General features: G+C 44.9%; 2 pseudogenes; both read right to left on the bottom strand.

Moving 5' to 3' along the window:
- Window positions 1-8,977: 8,977 nt before the first annotated feature.
- LOC103662869 lies at window positions 8,978-11,068 on the bottom strand (annotated as a pseudogene).
- A 5,029-nt stretch (window positions 11,069-16,097) lies between these two features.
- LOC103662736 lies at window positions 16,098-16,485 on the bottom strand (annotated as a pseudogene).
- Window positions 16,486-17,897: the final 1,412 nt, after the last annotated feature.

The following is a 17,897-nucleotide window of genomic DNA, read 5'->3' as shown; positions in this document are numbered from 1 at the left end:
CCGGCCAGAGATGATGGTTTTCAGGGGCCCACTGGAGACAGACGCTCGGAGCAGCTTAGATCCTGGGTTTCTCAGGAACTTGGGTGGGAAATAAGGCAAAGACGGATGAGTCGGCAGGGTCCGAAAGTTGACAAGGGCAGAGAGGGGGGAGCATGAAGACCTGAGGATTTTAACTTGCTGAGGCTCCCGGGACGCCCTTGAATCTACCACTGGCTCTTGACACGGACTCCGTGCGGCCTGGCGAACTGGAATTCAGTTCGGCCTTTGGTTTCCTGAATGTGCCCTGTGTTTCGTTACACTGACTTCTTAACTCAGTGCTCAATGTCAGAGGTGTGGAAAAGCAAAGCCTGCCACCGAGGAAACAGGCTCCCGTGTCCATCTGTGTATGCTCTTTGCGCACATGCTCCGCGTCCACAGCCGGGTGCAAAGAGTCCTCTTCTCTTCCCGTTGTGTCCCCTATCAGTCCATTCCTGCCTGCCTTGTCAGGGCCCTGCTTCCCTGGCCTTCCTCCCTGCTTAGTTTACTCTCCTCTGTCTGATCGTCCTTCCGCCCTTGCCCCAGGGTCCTGGCTCTCAGCCAGCAGCTTCCATCCAGTCTCCCTTTAAAAGGGGGGATGTTCAGATCCCCGTGACTGAAAGTTGGAGCACTTTCTGGTATTGACCGCACAACCACAGTGCGCATGTGTGCTACCAGTGACTCATCAAAGACTCCTACCTACGAACCCCGCTTCACAGGGTGGGTAAGTGCCTGCCCCAGGAAGGGGCTGTGGAGGGGAGAGACTCCCATCCCTTCGCCCCTAGGCTAACGTCTTCCCCCTCTCAGAGCTGAGCTGACAGAGCTACTCTTCCTCCAGGCACAGGAGAGCAGCCCAGCTCCACACTCAGGAGCTGGCCCAGGTGTCTGTTGATGCTGAGTTCCCAGCGAGGCAGCTGCTGCTCGGGAGGGGGGACCCTGCCTGTTCACAGTCTCCGGTCTCTCCCAGCACATTCCTCTAGACCCAGCCCTGCAACTAGCCTGGGCTCCTGGTCTCCCTACTCAGGCGGTGGACGGGCGAGAGGGCTGGTGGGGCTCAGGCAGTGGTGGGAAGGGGAGATTCTCCTCAAGTCTCTCTGAGCTTCGTGCTCTCGCTGCCTGGCTTCCCTTGGCCGATCCTCCCTGCCTTGAGTGAGACCTTTCCCTGGGATCTGCAACCCTCCTCCTAGGCCTGGGACCCTGTGTTGTTCAAACTTGCCCTGTCCCAGGGATGTGGATGACATCTGAGGGGTGGGGACTCTACCGAGGGGCACGGGATTCTCCACTAGGCATTGCTAGTAAAAAGTTTTCACGTATGTGAGACAGAGAGAGAGAGACAGGAGTACAATGTAGTCTTTCCCAAAGCCAGAGGTATTCATTTTAAAGGGATATCCTGTATTTGAAAGTTATCCTTTCTCTGTGTGTGTGTGTGTGTGTGTGTGTGTGTATACGTGTGTGTGAGAGAGAGAGCAAAAGCACTTCTTTTATGGTATTTTATGATATATTCTTTTATGATTACTTAACAAAATTAAAACTTGGCAATTTTAGGGGCAGCTGGGTGGCTTAGTCAGTTGGGCGTCTGACTCTTGGTTTTGGCTCAGGTCATGATCTCTGGGACAGGCTCCGTGTTCAGTGAGGAGTCTGCCTGAGATTCTCTTGTTTTCTGTCTCCCTCTGCCCCTCCCTCTGCGCACCCTCTCTCTTAAAAAAATCTAAAAAAAAAAAAAAAAAAGCAAAAAACACTTGGCATTCTAATTTGAACCCTAAGATTTGTCTTTTTAATTTTGCTGCTGAATTCTGTGAAATCCCAAAGTCTGGGAGTCACACTGGTCTGGGCCACCCCTTCCAGCATCTTTAAAGCCTTATTAGATTCTGTTAACTTAGCAAATCAGAATGACACTTCCTCCCCTCCCTAAGAGGCACTGGCAGTGGCTAAGGACATCCTCATTTCTTACCAAGAGACTAATAGCAATAGATTTCAGAGATGCTCTTCGTTCCCAGGGCTAATCATTAGAAACACTGAATACTCTTAATTCAGAGTCAGTTTGGACAGAAAACGCCACTCGAACTGAATTAAACCAAACTAAATTAATTTTTTAAAAAGATTTTGTTTATTTATTTGTCAGTGAGAGAGAGAGAGAGCGAGCACAAGCAGGGAGAGCAGGGCAGGCAGAGGGAGAGGGAGAAGCAGACTCTCCGCTGAGCAGAGAGCCTGCATGGGGCTTGATCCCAGGACCCCTGGGATCATGACCCAAGCTGAAGGCAGACGCTTAACTGACTGAGCCACCCAGGCATCCCCAAACTAAATTAAATTAAATTTAATTTAAAAATCACTGGCTTGTGAGAAGTCTGTGGCCACGGCTGGCTCAGGTTTGTCTTGATCTGGGTGGGGCTGCAAAGAGGCTGCCAAGACCCAGCTCTAGGCTCTCCTTCCCTGGGGCACATGGCAGCTTGAGCGGCTCCAGGTTCCCATCATGTCACACCTGGTCTCAGGAGGGGGTTGGCTTCCGGATGTCCCAGAATGGGTCTTGGTGGGCCTGATTGTCCTGCTTGGGATCATGTGCTCCTCCAGGAAAGGTGGCTGAGGGGACAGAATGAGTTAATGACTTATATCCCGTGTCCTACCTCTGGAGCCCAGAGCCAAAAGCACAAAGGCTAAAGGTGAGAAAAGGTGATTACCCAAAGCAGGATACGGTTACCACAAAAACTCGGAGTCGATGCTGAGACTCAGGTACCATGGATACCTCTTCCTAATTCTCTTTAAAATCAAGACCACTGCTTTTGGCTCAGGGCGTGATCCCGGCGTTATGGGATCGAGCCCCACATCAGACTCCTCCGCTATGAGCCTGCTTCTTCCTCTCCCACTCCCCCTGCTTGTGTTCCCTCTCTCGCTGGCTGTCTCTATCTCTGTCGAATAAATAAATAAAATCTTTAAAAAAAAATAAAATAAAATCAAGACCAATTCTGACACTATTCTGTCACTTCTGGAGCAATTCCCGAGGGACAGTGAGGGCAGCAGCCTCCTTAACCAGTCCCCACGCATCCGTTCCCTACCTGTCCGGTCCACTTGCCACCTGGCTGCCAAAGGATACTTCTTTTGTGATCATATCCCTGACGCGGGTTAAAAAGTTGTCTCCACAAAGTTCAAGCCCCTCTGAGTGTACAGCAGCCCTTTATGACCGACCCTAAACCCATCTGCACAGCCCCATCTCAGACCTGACCCTCCCTTCCTCTCCTCGCCCAGCCACACATGCCAGAACTCTGTTCGAGTTCCGATCCTGCCTCAAATACATCCTTTTCTTCTCCAGCTGCGCTGCCTTCAGCAATCTCTTTTCTTCAGGCGACGCCTCCTTGAAGATCCAATTCTGATGTCATCTCTTCTGTGACTTCCCTTCACTCCCAGAAGGCAGAGCTCTACCCACTCATCCTCATTGCTTCCTCAGAGCTTTGTTTTTTAACGTTGATTTTCAAAAAAAAAAAAAACAAAGCAAAACAAAGTTTCACAAAGAACACACAGATATGTTCTCATGGTAACGGTTCAAATGTGCAAAATAAGGCTGAGGTTCTCCTTGGCTGTCCCCTCCAGAGAGCTAAGTATCCTGCCAGAGGCATTTCTATGAGTTTACATACAGACACATACCTTGTAGAAATAGCTTTTTCCCCCACAAATGGTATCATGCCTTATGCATTGCACTGAAACTCTTTTCCCTTATGTTCTGAGGGCTTTTTTTGATTTTATTTCCAGTCCTACCATTACCTTTTTTTTCCTCTTAGAAATCACACTCCCCGCACCAAATGATCTTCTGTTGTTAATTTAATTATTTATATAACAAACACGTATACAGAACTTACTACGTGCCAGGCATGTTATAAGTAAAAGCTCATGCAATCCTCATAACCATCCTGTGAGGCAGGCACTGAAATCATACCCATTGCACAGATGAGAAAACTGAGGTACAGAGAGATTAAACAATTTCCCCAGAGTCACATCCCTAATAAGTGGTGAAGCCAGGACTGGGACTCCAGAAGTCTGGTTCGAGAGTCTACTGTTCTTCAAATATGCCCTTTCGAAGAGATAAACTGTGTCCATTGATAAGGAAGACATTCTAGCCCCAGGACATTTGTGAAGATAGCAATTTCTTTCTGTCATTTTTTTTTTTTAAGATTTTATTTTTTTATTTGAGAGACAGAGAGTGAGCATGCTCGAACACAGGAGCAGGGGGGAGGGGCACAGGGAGAGGGAGAAGCAGACTCGCTGCTGAGCAGGGAGGTTGATGCAGGGCCTGATCCCACGACCCTGCGATCATGATCCGAGCCCAAGGCAGATGTTTAACTGACTGAGCCACCCAGGCACCCCGTCATTTTTAAAAAATTTATTATTTATTTATTTTAATTAAAAAAAAAATAAGGCCCTTCATGGTTCTTTTTTTTTTTTTTAAGATTTTATTTATTTCTTTGACAGAGAGAGAGAGCACGAGTAGGGGGAACGGCAGGCAGAGGGAGACGGAGACCAGGCTCCCTGCGGGCAGGGAGCCTGATGCGGGGCTCGATTCCAGGACCCTGGGATCATGACCTGAGCCGAAGGCAAACCATCAACTGACTGAGCCACCCAGGTGCACCCCTCATTTTTTTTTAGTCAATCACTTTCAATCTCTGAAATGCCGTGTCCTTTTTTTTTCCCCCAATGAAAACATTCTTTATCGGTAAGCCAGACACGTCACACATTTTGGTCACATACATCATGCAAAACGACTGATCTCACCCATGGTTGTCTTACTCATCATTGTGACATCTTTCTTGAGAGGATTATACATTTTTAAATGTTACAACGATTGCAGGAATTTAATGAACAGAACTCAGGAAAATGACTAAACGGAGCAAACACTCCGCAGCCTGTGTGAAAGTATTGCTGACCTCCAGGCAGGAAACAAGCTGATAAAACTCGTCAGCTACAAACACGTGCCACCACCGCTCATGGAAAAGGGAAGAGCTCTGAGGAGGAGTCACAGGCCCACAGCACGGACCTAGGGGTCACAGTTTATTCCCAGGCCTTAAAACCTAATGAATGCTGGCTGCCTGGCTGGATTTCTACATTGTTTGGGACGTTGGTGGCTCCTTCCTTCATTCCATTTTCTGCTTTTTGCATGGGAATGTCTGGAACCATTATTCTAGGACTGTCCTACCATTATATCTGGGAGCCAAGACCGTGTTCTCTCGGTGCACGGGGGCATAGATGGAGAGCCATTGTGCCCCAGGAATCATACCCAAGTCCTCACCCAAACGTCAGATAATTGAAATAATGAGATTGGGGACTTTCAAGATGGTGAGATTCGGATAAAATTTTGGACTCTGAGTTGATGCTGTAATGGGTGGAGGCTTTTGAGCACCTTTGGATGGGGTGCGTTTATTTGGGATGGATGCAAACTTCGGGGGCAAAGGTAGACCATGGCAGGCAGGATAATGGCCCTCCAAAAATGTTCATGTCCTGACCCCCAAATCTGTGTATAGGTTACCTTATATGATAAAGGGAACTTTACAGATATGATTAAGTCGAGCATTTTGAGATGAAGAGATTATTCTGGATCATCTAGGTAAGCTAAATGTAATCACAAGGGGGGTGCCTGGGGGGCTCAGTCGGTTGAGCGTTGGACTCTTGATTTCCGCTCAGGTTATGATCTCAGGATCCTGAGATCAAGCTCCACATCGGGCTCCTCGCTCAGCGGGGAATCTGCTGGGGATTCTCTCTCTCCCTCTGCCCCTCTCCCCCTCTCCCCCTCTCTAAAATCAATAAATAAATCTTTAAAAATGTGATCACACGGATCGGTGTAAGAGGGAGGCAGGAGAATCAAAAGTGTAAAAGATGGAAGGCCAGAAGCAGAGATTGCCGAGATATGGCCTTGAGCCAAGGGATGCCAGCAGCCTTTGCAAATTGGAAGAGGCAAGGACAGGTTTTCCCCCGGAGCTACCAGAAGGAAGCCGTGATGTGTTAATTAACATGGCAAAGGCCACTGACTTTGCAGGTGTGATTGAGGTTCCTACAGACTTTAAGATGGGGAGATAATAATGCATTATCCAGTGGACCAATGTAATCACGAGTCCATAAGCACAGAGAACCTTCTCTGGCTGTTGCAGAGAAGGGGCGGAAAGGTGCGCAAAGGGGGCTACGAGCCAAGAAATGCAGGCAGGCTCTAGAGGCTGGAAAGGTAAGGAAGTGATTCTCCCCTAGAGCCTCCTGAAAAAAATGCAGCCCTGCTGTCACTTATTTTATTTTATTTTATTTTATTTTATTTTATTTTATTTTATTTTATTTTATTTTTTAAGAGCTTATTTATTTATTTGTCAGACAGAGAGGGAGAGAGAGAGCGTGCACAAGCAGGGGGAGCAGCAGGCAGAGGGAGAAGCAGGCTCCCTGCTGAGCAATGAGCTCCATGCAGGACTCGATCCCATCCGAGAACTCTGGGATCATGACCTGAGCTGAAGGCAGACACCTAACTGACCGAGCCACCCAGGCATCCTTGTCACCTTCATTTTAGCCCAGCAACCCCCATGGTGGGCTTCTAATGTATAGAATCGTAAGATTGAAAATCTGTGCTCTTTTAAGGCACTAAATTTGTAGTAATCTGTTATGGCAGTAATAGGAAAGTAATCAGGAGTAGTGACCAAAGATGAAGTGATATCTGGGAAGACGAAAAAAGCTTTTCTATCATTCCTGATTTCTCTGACCTCATCACAAAATGCTTGGCTTCAGCAGAAATGCAAACACTTAATGCTGGTCATTCCTTAGACCCAGTGTGTCTGACAGAAAATACATTCCTGAGTTTCTACACTAGTTTGTCCTGGAGTAAAATATACTCTGAGTTGAGCAATTAGAACAGTTTTCAGTGTATATAGTGGGTTCCCTAGAAGACTGTGTTGAATGAATAAATGAATGTGATCAGAACAGGCTCTGAGAGAGACTGTAATGACTCCATTGTAAAGTATTCTTGGGGCGCCTGGCTGGCTCCAGTATGTGGAGGGCAAGACTTGTGATTTTAGGTTGTGAGTTCAAGCCCCTGTTGGGTGTAAGGATTATTAAAAACAACAACAACGACAACAACAAACCTTGGGGGTGCCTGGGTGGCTCTGTCGGTTAAGAATCTGACTCTTGATTTCAGCTCAGGTCGTGATCCCAGGGTCCTGGGATGGAGTCCCACCTGGGGCTTCTTCCTCAGCAGGGAGCCTGCTTCTCCTTCTGCCTGCTGCTCCTCCTGCTTGTGCTCTCTCTCTGACAAATAAATACATAAAATCTTTAATAAATAAGTAAAAATAAATAAATAAAAATTTTAAAGAAAGATATTAATTAATATGGCACATCATCTTTCCTACCCACTACTTCATGGATAGGAGCTATTTTATTTTATTTTATTTTATTTTATTTTATTTTATTTATAAAAAGATTTTATTTATTTGAGAGACTGAGAGTGAGAGAGATCACAGAGGGAGAGGGAGAGGGAGAAGCAGACTCGGTGCTGAGCAGAGAGCCCGATGCAGGGCTCGATCCCAGGACCCTGAGATCATGACCTGAGCTGAAGGCATATGCTTAACCCACTGAGCCACCCAGGCGCCCCAGGAGCAATATTATTTTAGTTGCTCAAGCATCATAGTACAGTTGATCCTTGAACAACATGGGTTTGAACTGTGAGTCCATTCATACGTAGAGTTTTCCTGATAAACACAGTACAGTCCTGTAAATGTGTTTTCCTTTCCTTATGATTTTCTTAATACCATTTCCTTTCCTTTCGATTTATTAAAAGAATACAGTATATAATAATATAGCATACAAAATACATGTTCATCAACTTCATGTTATCCTCAAGGCTCTGGTCAACAGTAGGTTATTAGTAGTTAAGGTTTGGGAAAGTCGAAGTGATACATGGATTTTCAACTGTGGGGGGAGGGGTCAGCACCCCTAGTCCCTGCAGTGTTCAGGGGTCAACTCTATTAAGAATATTTGCTCTGGGGCACCTGGATGGCTCAGTCGTTAAGTGTCTGCCTTCGGCTCAGGTCACGATCCCAGCACCCTGGGATCGAGCCCCGCGTCGGGCTCCGTGCTCAGCGGGAAGCCTGCTTCTCCCTCTCCCTCTGCTTGTGTTCCCTCTCTCGCTGTGTCTCTCTCTGTCAAATAAATAAAAATCTTAAAAAAAAAAAACAATATCTGCTTCTTGTGGTAGGCTTTCCATCAGCTCCCTGGAAATGAAGTCACAAGAATAAAGTCTTCTTTAAGTTGCAAATTCAGGGGCGCCTGGGTGTTGCAGTCATTAAGCATCTGCCTTCGGCTCAGGGCATGATCCCAGAGTCCTGGGATTGAGCCCTGCATCAGGCTTCTCTGCTGGGAACCTGCTTCTTCCTCTCCCACTCCCTCTGCTTGTGTTCTCTCTCTCGTTGGCTGTCTCTCTCTCTGTCGAATAAATAAATAAAATCTTAAAAAAAAAAGTTGCAAATTCAGGACAAGACTGTCCAAAAAAGTCCCCAACATCCAGGGACCTGTGTGCACTATCGAATCTTTGTATCAGATGACTGTCATCATTTTAACTGGATTTGAGAATTTTTTTTAAGCAACCTCTATGCCCAGTGTGGGGCTCACACTCATGATCCCGAGATGAAGAGTCACATTGTCTCCTGAGGGAGCCAGCCAGGTACCCCCGGTTTACATTTTTGTGGTTGGCCCTGAATCATCGATAAGCACAACTGCATTAAGTATTGACTTCTCTTCCTCTTCTGGAGAGGAAGGTGTGCTGACTCTTTCAGGTGTAAGGCCTGCTTTTCTCCACTAAAAGCCCTGAACCTTATTCTAGGTTTTAGGTGTGCTTCATCATGAGGATTCTCCATGTCCAAATTCACTTGGCCACCATGAACCGGGCACTGAAGTTCAAGGGGAGTCTGTTTTGAAGTCTTCTGCCAGCAGTAATGTCCCTTTAAAGAATTTCTCATGTAAGTTGCTGGATTTCAGGCATACGCGCAGAATCACCCTTCTCTAAACAGACTCCAGAATTGGAGCATTTGTTGGGTCACTGTATGGTTTCAACTCCCCATCATCTAAACTGAAGCTGTTGCTGAAACTGTTATAAGCAAAATTTGAACGACTTGTAGCTGATTTTCTCCATAGATGTATTCAGACAGCTTATGAAAGGAATGCCCCACTCTGTACCCACTACATGCAAATGACTTTGATTTGTCATCGCTCAAAGCTCTTGTGGCTTCATTCAGAGGGACAGTCCCACGTTCCCTTGCCTCTTTGAAAAGTTCATTCACAACTTTTCCAGTTGAAGGTTGAATTACATGGGATCCTCTGTACTCACGTTTGCTGGCATAGAACCTTACAGGGGAGTGATGTGGTCAGCACCTTATCCAAGGGAACGTATCTCCAATAGAAGGAAAGCCTTTGAGGGGGTGTGCGTGTGCTTTTAAAAACTGTAACTGTAGGCCTGTCACATTTGGAAGATTTGCATTTCATTTCATTTTTAACTAATTCTGCCAAGGCCAAGTTCTTTCTTTCTTTCTCTCTCTTTTTTTTAAAGATTTATTTATTTATTTATTAGACAGAGACAGCCAGCGAGAGAGGGAACACAAGCAGGGGGAGTGGGAGAGGAAGAAGCAGGCTCCTAGTGGAAGAGCCTGATGTGGGGCTCGATCCCGGAACGCCAGGATCACGATCACGCCCTGAGCCGAAGGCAGACGCTTAACAACTGTGCCACCCAGGCGCCCCCAAGGCCAAGTTATTTCTTGATACATCATCACTTTGGTTGTTTTGGGGTTTCTTTGCAAAGTCTTCACATTTTTTTTTTTTTAAGTAGACTCCACGCCCAGCGTGGGTCTTGAACTCACAACACTGAGATCAAGACCTGAGCTGAGATCAAGAGTTGGATGCTTCACCAACTGAGCCACCCAGGTGCCCCAGGTCTTCACATTCTTATTACATTCTGTAAATTCTGGGGCCCGCGGCTGGCTCAGTTGATAGAACATGTGACTCTTGATCTCAGGGTCTTGAGTTCAAGCCCTATTTAGGTGTGGAGCCTACTTAAAAAGGAAAGTTCTGCAAATCCTGTGTGCTTGGGGCCCTCGGCCCTGTAGACCTCCTCTCCTACCCTCCAGGCCTCTCCAGCCATCTCCTCCACTCTTATCCTTTGATTGTTTCTTTTTTTCCTCCTTCCCTATCTCCTGTGTGTGCCTGCATGCCTCTTTTTTCCTACTTTTTAGTTTGAATGAGTTTACTAAAGTCTTTGCTTACCCCTGCAGTTTGCCTCCTCACTTCTTCCTCTCTGATTCATTTTTTTTAATTTTAATTTTTTTTATTATATTATGTTAGTCACCGTACAGTACATCCCTGGTTTCTGATGTAAAGTTTGATGATTCATTATTTGCGTATAACACCCAGTGCACCATGCAATACATGCCCTCCTTACTACCCATTGGATTCATTTTTTCTTAGTGCTGATCTATCCTCCTTTATATTTACTTCAGAGTAAGTCTATAAGTGTTAAACTTCTGGAGTCCCCTCCCAGCTGAAAAAGTCCTTTTATTTTCACTTGAACGATGTTTGGGCTGTGTATGTGATTCTAGATTCAAAGAGATTTTTCCTCTTGGGGTACCTGGTGGCCTCAGTCAGTAGAGCATGGAACTCTTTTGTTTTTTTAAAAATTTATTTATTTATTTTTTAAAATTATGATATGTTAGTGACCATACAGTACATCATTAGATTTTGATGTAGTGTCCATGATTCATTGTTTAGCATGTGACTCTTGATCTTGGGGTCATGAGTTCGAGCCCCACATTGGGCATAGCGCTTCCTTAAAAAAATAAAAAAATAAAGGACTCTTTCCACTAAAAAAAAAGATGTTTTTCTTCTGAACTTTAAACATTCTTTCCTTTTTTTTTTCTTGCTCCTGCATTTCAATGAGAGACTTCCTGTCAATACAGTGGTTATAACTTTGTAGTTCACCTTTTTTTCCCCCTTGTAGGAAGTTGTCAGGATTTCCTCCATGCCTGGCATCTGCAACTGCATCACAATAGAACTGCATGTTGGTTCTATAAAAGGATCCTAACTGGCATTTGGCGGGCCCTTTCCAACTGAAGGTTCATGGTTTTCTTCAACCCTGGGACGTTTTCCTCTCTTATTTATTTGAATTAAACTTCCTCTCACAATTACAGACCAATATCTCTGATGAATACGGATGCAAAAATTCCAGCAAGGTACTAGCCAATAGGATCCAACAGTACACCAAAAGGATTATTCACCACGACCAAGTGGGATTTATTCCTGGGCTGCAAAAGTGGTTCAACATCCATAAATCAATGTGTTACACTACATTAATAAAAGAAAGGACAAGAGGGGCACCTGGGTGGCACAGTGGTTAAGCGTCTGCCTTTGGCTCAGGGCGTGATCCCGGCGTTGTGGGATCGAGCCCCACATCAGGCTCCTCCACTATGAGCCTGCTTCTTCCTCTCCCACTCCCCCTGCTTGTGTTCCCTCTCTCGCTGGCTGTCTCTATCTCTGTCAAATAAATAAAATCTTTAAAAAAAAAAAAAGGACAAGAACCATATGATCCTTTCAATAGATGCAGAAAAAGCATTTGACAAAATACAGCATCCTTTCTTGATTAAAACTCTTCATGGTGTAGGGATAGAAGAAACATAACTCAATATCATAAAAGCCATATACGAAAAGTCCACAGCGAATATCATTCTCAATGGGGAGAAACTGAGAGCTTTTCTCCTAAGGTCAGGAACATGGCAGGGATGTCCACTCTCACCACTGTTGTTCAGCATAGTACTAGAAGTCTTAGCTTCAGCAACCAGACAACAAAAAGAAATAAAAGACATCCAAATCAGCAGAGAAGTCAAACTCTCACTCTTTGCAGACGACATGATACTCTATGTGGAAAACCCAAAAGACTCCACTCCAAAATTGCTAGAACTCATATGGGAATTCAGCAAAGGGGCAGGATATAGAATCAATGCACAGGGGGCTCCTGGGTGGCTCAGTCGTTGGGCATCTGCCTTTGGCTCAGGGCGTGATCCCAGAGTCCTGGGATCGAGCCCCGCATCGGGCTCCCTGCTCCGCTGGGAAGCCTGCTTCTTCCTCTCCCACTCTCCCTGCTTGTGTTCCCTCTCTCACTAGCTGTCTCTCCTCTGTCAAATAAATAAATAAAATCTTAAAAAAAAATCAATGCACAGAAATCAGTTGCATTTCTCTACGCTAATGATGAGATGGAAGAAAGAGCAATTAAGGAATTGATTCTATTTACAATTGCACCAAAAACCATGAGATACTTAGGAATAAACCTAACCAAAGAGGTAAAGGATTTGTGCTCTGAAAACTATAGAACACTTATGAAAGAAATTGAAGACACAAAGAAATGGAAAAACATTCCACGCTCATGGATTGGAAGAACAAATGTTAAAATGTCTATGCTACCCAGAGCAATCTATACATTCAATGCAATCCCAATCAAAATACCTTCAACATTTGTCACAGAGCTGGAACAAATAATCCTAAAATTTGTATGGAACCAGAAAAGACCCCAAATAGCCAAAGGAAGGTTGAAAAAGAAAATCAAAGTTAGTGGCATCACAATTCTGGACTTCAGGCTATGTTACAAAGCTGTAATCATCAAGGTACTGGTACAAAAACAGACACATAAATCAATGGAACATAATAGAGAGCCCAGAAATGGACCCTCAATTCTATGGTCAACTAGTCTTTGACAAAGCAGGAAAGAATAACCAATGGAAAAAAGACAGTCTCTTCGACAAATGGTGCTGGGAAAATTGGACAGTCACATGCACAAGAATGAAACTGGACCATTTTCTTAAACCACATACAAAAATAAACTCAAAATGGCTGAAAGACCTAAATGTGAGACAGGAATCCATCAAAATCCTAGAGAAGAACACAGGCAGCAACCTCTTTGACGTGGGCCATGGCAACTTCTTGCTAGACACGTCTCCAAAGGCAAGGGAAACAAAGGCAAAAACAAACTATTGGGACTTCATCAAGATAAAAAGTTTTTGCCTGGCAAAGGAAACTGTCGACAAAACCAAAAAACAACCTACAGAATGGGAGAAGGTATTTGCAAATATCTTGTCAGATAAAAGGCTAATATCCAAAATCTATAAAGAACTTGTCAAATTCAACACCCAAAGAACAAATAATCCAGTCAAGAAATGGGCAGAGACAAGAACAGACATTTCTGCAAAGAAGACATCCAAATGGCCAACAGACATATGAAAAAGTGCTCGACATCACTCGGCATCAGGGAAATACAGATCAAAACCACAATGAGATACCACCTCACACCAGTCCGAATGGCTAAAATTAACAAGTCAGGAAACAACAAATGTTGGCGAGGATGTGGAGAACGGGGAATCCTCTTACTCTGCTGGTGGGAATGCAAGTTGGTACAGCCATTCTGGAAAACAGCATGGAGGGTCCTCAAAAAGTTAAAAGTAGAGCTACCCTAAGATCCAGCAATTGCTCTACTAGGTATTTACCCCAAAGATACAAATGTAGTGATCTGAAGGGGCACCTGCACCCCAATGCTTATAGCAGCAATGTCCACAATAACCAAACTATGGAAAGAGCCCAGATGTCCATTGACAGATGAATGGATAAAGGAGATGTGGTCTATATATAATGGAATAGTACTCAGCCATCAAGAAGAATGAAATCTTGGCATTTGCAACGACGTGGATGTAACTAGAGGGTATTATGCTAAACGAAATAAGTCAGTCATAGGAAGACAATTATTATATGATTTCACTCATATGTGGAATTTAAGAAACAGGATCATAGGGGAAGGGAGGGAAAAATAAAACAAGCCAAAATCAGAGGGCAAGAGATACCATAAGAGACTCTTAACTATAGGCAACAAACTGAGAGGGGCTCCTGGGTGGTGCATTCGGTTAAGCATCTGCCTTCAGCTCAGGTCATGATCCCAGGGTTCTGCGATTGAGCCCCAAGTTGGGCTCTCTGCTCAGCGGGGAGCCTGCTTCTCCCTCTTCCTCTGCCTGCCACTCCCCTGCTTGTGTTCTCTCTCTCACTGTCAAATAAATAAATAAAATCTTAAAAAAAAAAAAAGAACCAAACTGAGGGTTGCTGGGGGTGGTGGTAACCATGTCATGGGCATTAAGGAGGGCATGTGATGTAAAGAGCACTGGATGTTATATAAAACTGATGAATCACTGAAATCTACCTCTGAAATTAATAATACACTATGCTTTAATTAATTGAATCTAAATAAAATAAATTTAAAAAGTAATAAATAAAACTTCCTCTCCCATTGTATTTTCTACTTCAGAACTCTTCTTTTTTAAAAAAGATTTTATTTATTTATTTGAGAGGGAGAGAGAGTGGGGGGGAGGGACAGAGGGAGAGGGAGAAGCAGAGTCCCCACTGAGCATAGAGCCTAACACGGGGCTCACAGAGCGGGGCTCACAGCGTGGGGCTTGATCCCAGGACGCTGGGATCATGACTTGAGCTGAAGGCAGATGTTTAACCGACTGAGCCACCCAGGCACCCCTCTACTTCAGAACTCTTATTAACTGATATTGAAAGTTTTACATCGATCCTCTGTACATCTTAGATTTTCCTTTCAATAAACACTTCCTGTATTTTGTCTTGTACTGTGTGATACAAAAACATATTGCCCATTTTGGTTGTTCCGTTGAGGGGTTTTTGTTGTTTCATAATCATGTTCAATTTTTCCTATTTGAATATGAAATAGGTACATGAATAATCGTGTTTGCATTTTGTCTTGTACTGTGTGATACAAAAACAGTGCCCATTTTGGTTGTTCAATTGAGGTTTTTTTGTTGTTTTATAATCATGTTCAATTTTTCAGTTGTTTTTTTTTTTCTTAAATGAATGTGTTATCCCTTTGCCTCCAAGAATGTTACAATCATTCTGAAGTCCTATTCTTGCTCTATGAGCTATTTTGCTGGTTAAAAGTTCTTTTCTAAGCTGGATTTGATAGCTTTTTCAAGATGTTGATTTTCATATGTTTGGTAATTGCTCATTAGAAGCTTTTTTTTTTAAGATTTTATTTATTTGTTTGACAGAGAGAGAGACAACACAAGCAGGGGGAGTGGCAGGCAGAGGGAGAGGAAGAAGCAGGCTCCCTGCTGAGCAATGTGGGACCCCATGTGGGACTCAATCCCAGGACCCAGGGATCATGACCTAAGCCGAAGGCCGACTTAACCATCTGATCCACCCAGGCGTCCCAGAGGCTCATCTTTTATCAGCGATTTCCTGTTAGACCATTTGTGCTCTCCATTTCTAGGCTCTTTAGCAAAAGGGGGATGAGACAATGTCATGGTGCACATTGTGATATATTGTCAATAAATGGCAGTGGGCGTATACTGATGGGGGGTATTTTGACCCCTCATCTTCTGCAAATGGTGCTTCCCTTTCCTCCTAGGTGTCACCAGCCATGAGGAACCATGTCCTTCCTTTCACCTAATGATCTCATATTCACTGCTCTCACGGGAGGCAGGTAATCCTGCTGGAGTTTCTTGGCCCCAGAAGACAAGAAGGGGGAGGGTGTGGGGGGTGGTTAACATGCTTGGATGCACCTATTGTGGCACCCTGAGTCATCAGTGCCTTGTTGGTGACTTCTGAGCCCCAAAGCCCCCAGGACCCACCCTCTCTGAGCCTGGAGTGATTTTGTTGTCAACTGCTGCAGCAGTCAGTCGGTCGCTCTGCACATTTGGGGCTGTGGTTTTCTTTTCCGACCGGTTGCTACCTGCCAGCCAGCTTTCAGGGAATTCTCATGGTTTCTGATCCACCAAGGGCTCTCCTTGTTGCCCAGGGTGATTATGCATTTATATTACTTATTTTTAAAGATTTTATTTTTATTTTTTAATTTTTTCCCATTCATGAGATATTTATTAAAATAACACATTTAGGGGAAAAAATCAATACAATGTATACATCATTACTGAAAACTGTATACCATCATACAAAAAAGGATTTTATTTTGGGAAGTCGATTCCTAACTTGTGGCAAGTTTTACTTTCAGAAATAAAACCACAAAACAACACAATCTAATTCAATCTTAGAGACTGGCATGCTGAGCAAGGAATGTTCTTATTCTTTGTAGGAGCTCCTTCTTTATACTGTCAGGTACCAGGGCTCTGCCTTTTGGCGTGATTTCAGCCACCAAGTCATCAACAGTAACGTGTTCTAGTCCTTTTTCTTAAATTACCTCTTTATAGCGCGTCTTCAACTCGTCCTTCCAGCCACATTCAATTAATTTAGCTCTCAGCCACTCTTTGAGGCTTTCTTTTTCTCCAGTTTCTATCAACTTTTGGTTAATCGCTGCTCCCATCTGCACGTCTTTGTTCGTCTTGCTAACCACCATCACCACGGGCGAGGGCAGTCCCTTCCCAGCTACGAAATGACCCTTGCGCTGACGACCGTTACCTACCACACTCTTTGGCTGCCTGGACCTAGACCCTCGGTAGCTCCTTAAAGATTTTATTTTTAAGTAATCTCTACACCCAACGTGGGGCTCGAATCTACAACCTCAGAGATCAAGAGTCATATGCTCTACCGATTGAGCCAGCCAGGCAACCCTATGTTACTTAATTTTATATCTTTTGTGTTTTCATTTCCAACCACTTGGGAAGGGAGGGAAAAGCTACAGCTTGTATTCCGTTTGCAATCTGGGACTGGAACCATCTCCCATAGCACTATCTCTACCATAACACGCATCCATGTTGACAGTAGGCAGAATAATGGCCTCCTCCCTTCCCCCAAGATGTCTGTGTCCTAATCCCTGGAACCTGTTATGCTAGATACCAAGGGAGAATTCAGATGGCAGATGGAATTAAAGTTGCCAGTCAGCTGGCCTTACAATATGGAGATTAGCCTGGATTATCTGGGTGGGCTCAATGTAATCACAAGGGTCCTTAAATGTGGAACAGGGAGGAAGAAGAGTTAGTGTCAGGGGGATTGATGTGATGAAAAACCCAATTGGCCATTGCTGGCGGTGAAGATAGAAGGGGCCAGGAAAGTGGGCAGCCTCTTTAAGCTGGAAAAGACAAGAAATAGATTCTCCTCTGGATCCTCCAGAAGGGAGCACAGCCCCGCCCACACCTTTCCTTTAGCCCACTGAGATCCCTTTTGGACTGCTGACCTTCACAACTGCAAGGTTACATATGCCGGCTGTCTTAAGCAGCTGAACTGGCTGTGATTTGTTACAACAGCCATAGGAAGTGAACGCAATGTTGAAACGTAATTGTTGATGTCTGTCCTTCCCTCTCACTGCCAGCTTCTTGAGAACAAGAGCCACACTGTTGTGTCCTTTATTTACCAGGAATCCAGCAAAGGCTCTGGCACACGGTCAGGGCTCCGTCAATATTTGTGGAACGAATGAGAGAGTGAAAGGCTGCTCTCCCTTTTTGAAGTTCGACACAGGCTCTGAGATTGCAAAGTAGCTGGTGCCTTCCCCTTTCCCAGGCCCTGGAGACCCGAAGCCCTTTGATTTCACTTTTCTTGGCTTTCCTTGTCCCCCACTGCAGGTCTTACGCCCTTGCACTTGCAGCCCCCTCCCCTGCTGTGGACCAGGGCCCTCCCTTCTCCAGCCCTGTGTGCAGGAAGAATTGCGATGGAGGACACACGTGTCACATATGTAGCCGACTTGGCCCACGGGCCTTCTGGGGGTTTATGCCTGAGACGAACGTTTTCTTCCTCTCCAGGATCCTGCCTGCTTTCCTCTCTTCTCCCAGCTGCCTCCATTCCCCATTCCCTAGCTGGCTTCTGTGCTTTCCCAAGCAGTTTGAATGAGGGATGTAGCTTTTTGGTTCTTTTAACCACAAGGTTCCCATTTTTCTTACAGCTCTTCTGAA

Source organism: Ursus maritimus, unplaced genomic scaffold, assembly GCF_017311325.1.
Source record: "Ursus maritimus isolate PB19 unplaced genomic scaffold, ASM1731132v1 scaffold_1, whole genome shotgun sequence".
Classification (NCBI taxonomy): domain Eukaryota; kingdom Metazoa; phylum Chordata; class Mammalia; order Carnivora; family Ursidae; genus Ursus; species Ursus maritimus.
Note: the sequence above shows the minus strand (reverse complement) of the source record. Positions and strands in the feature narration are given on the sequence as shown.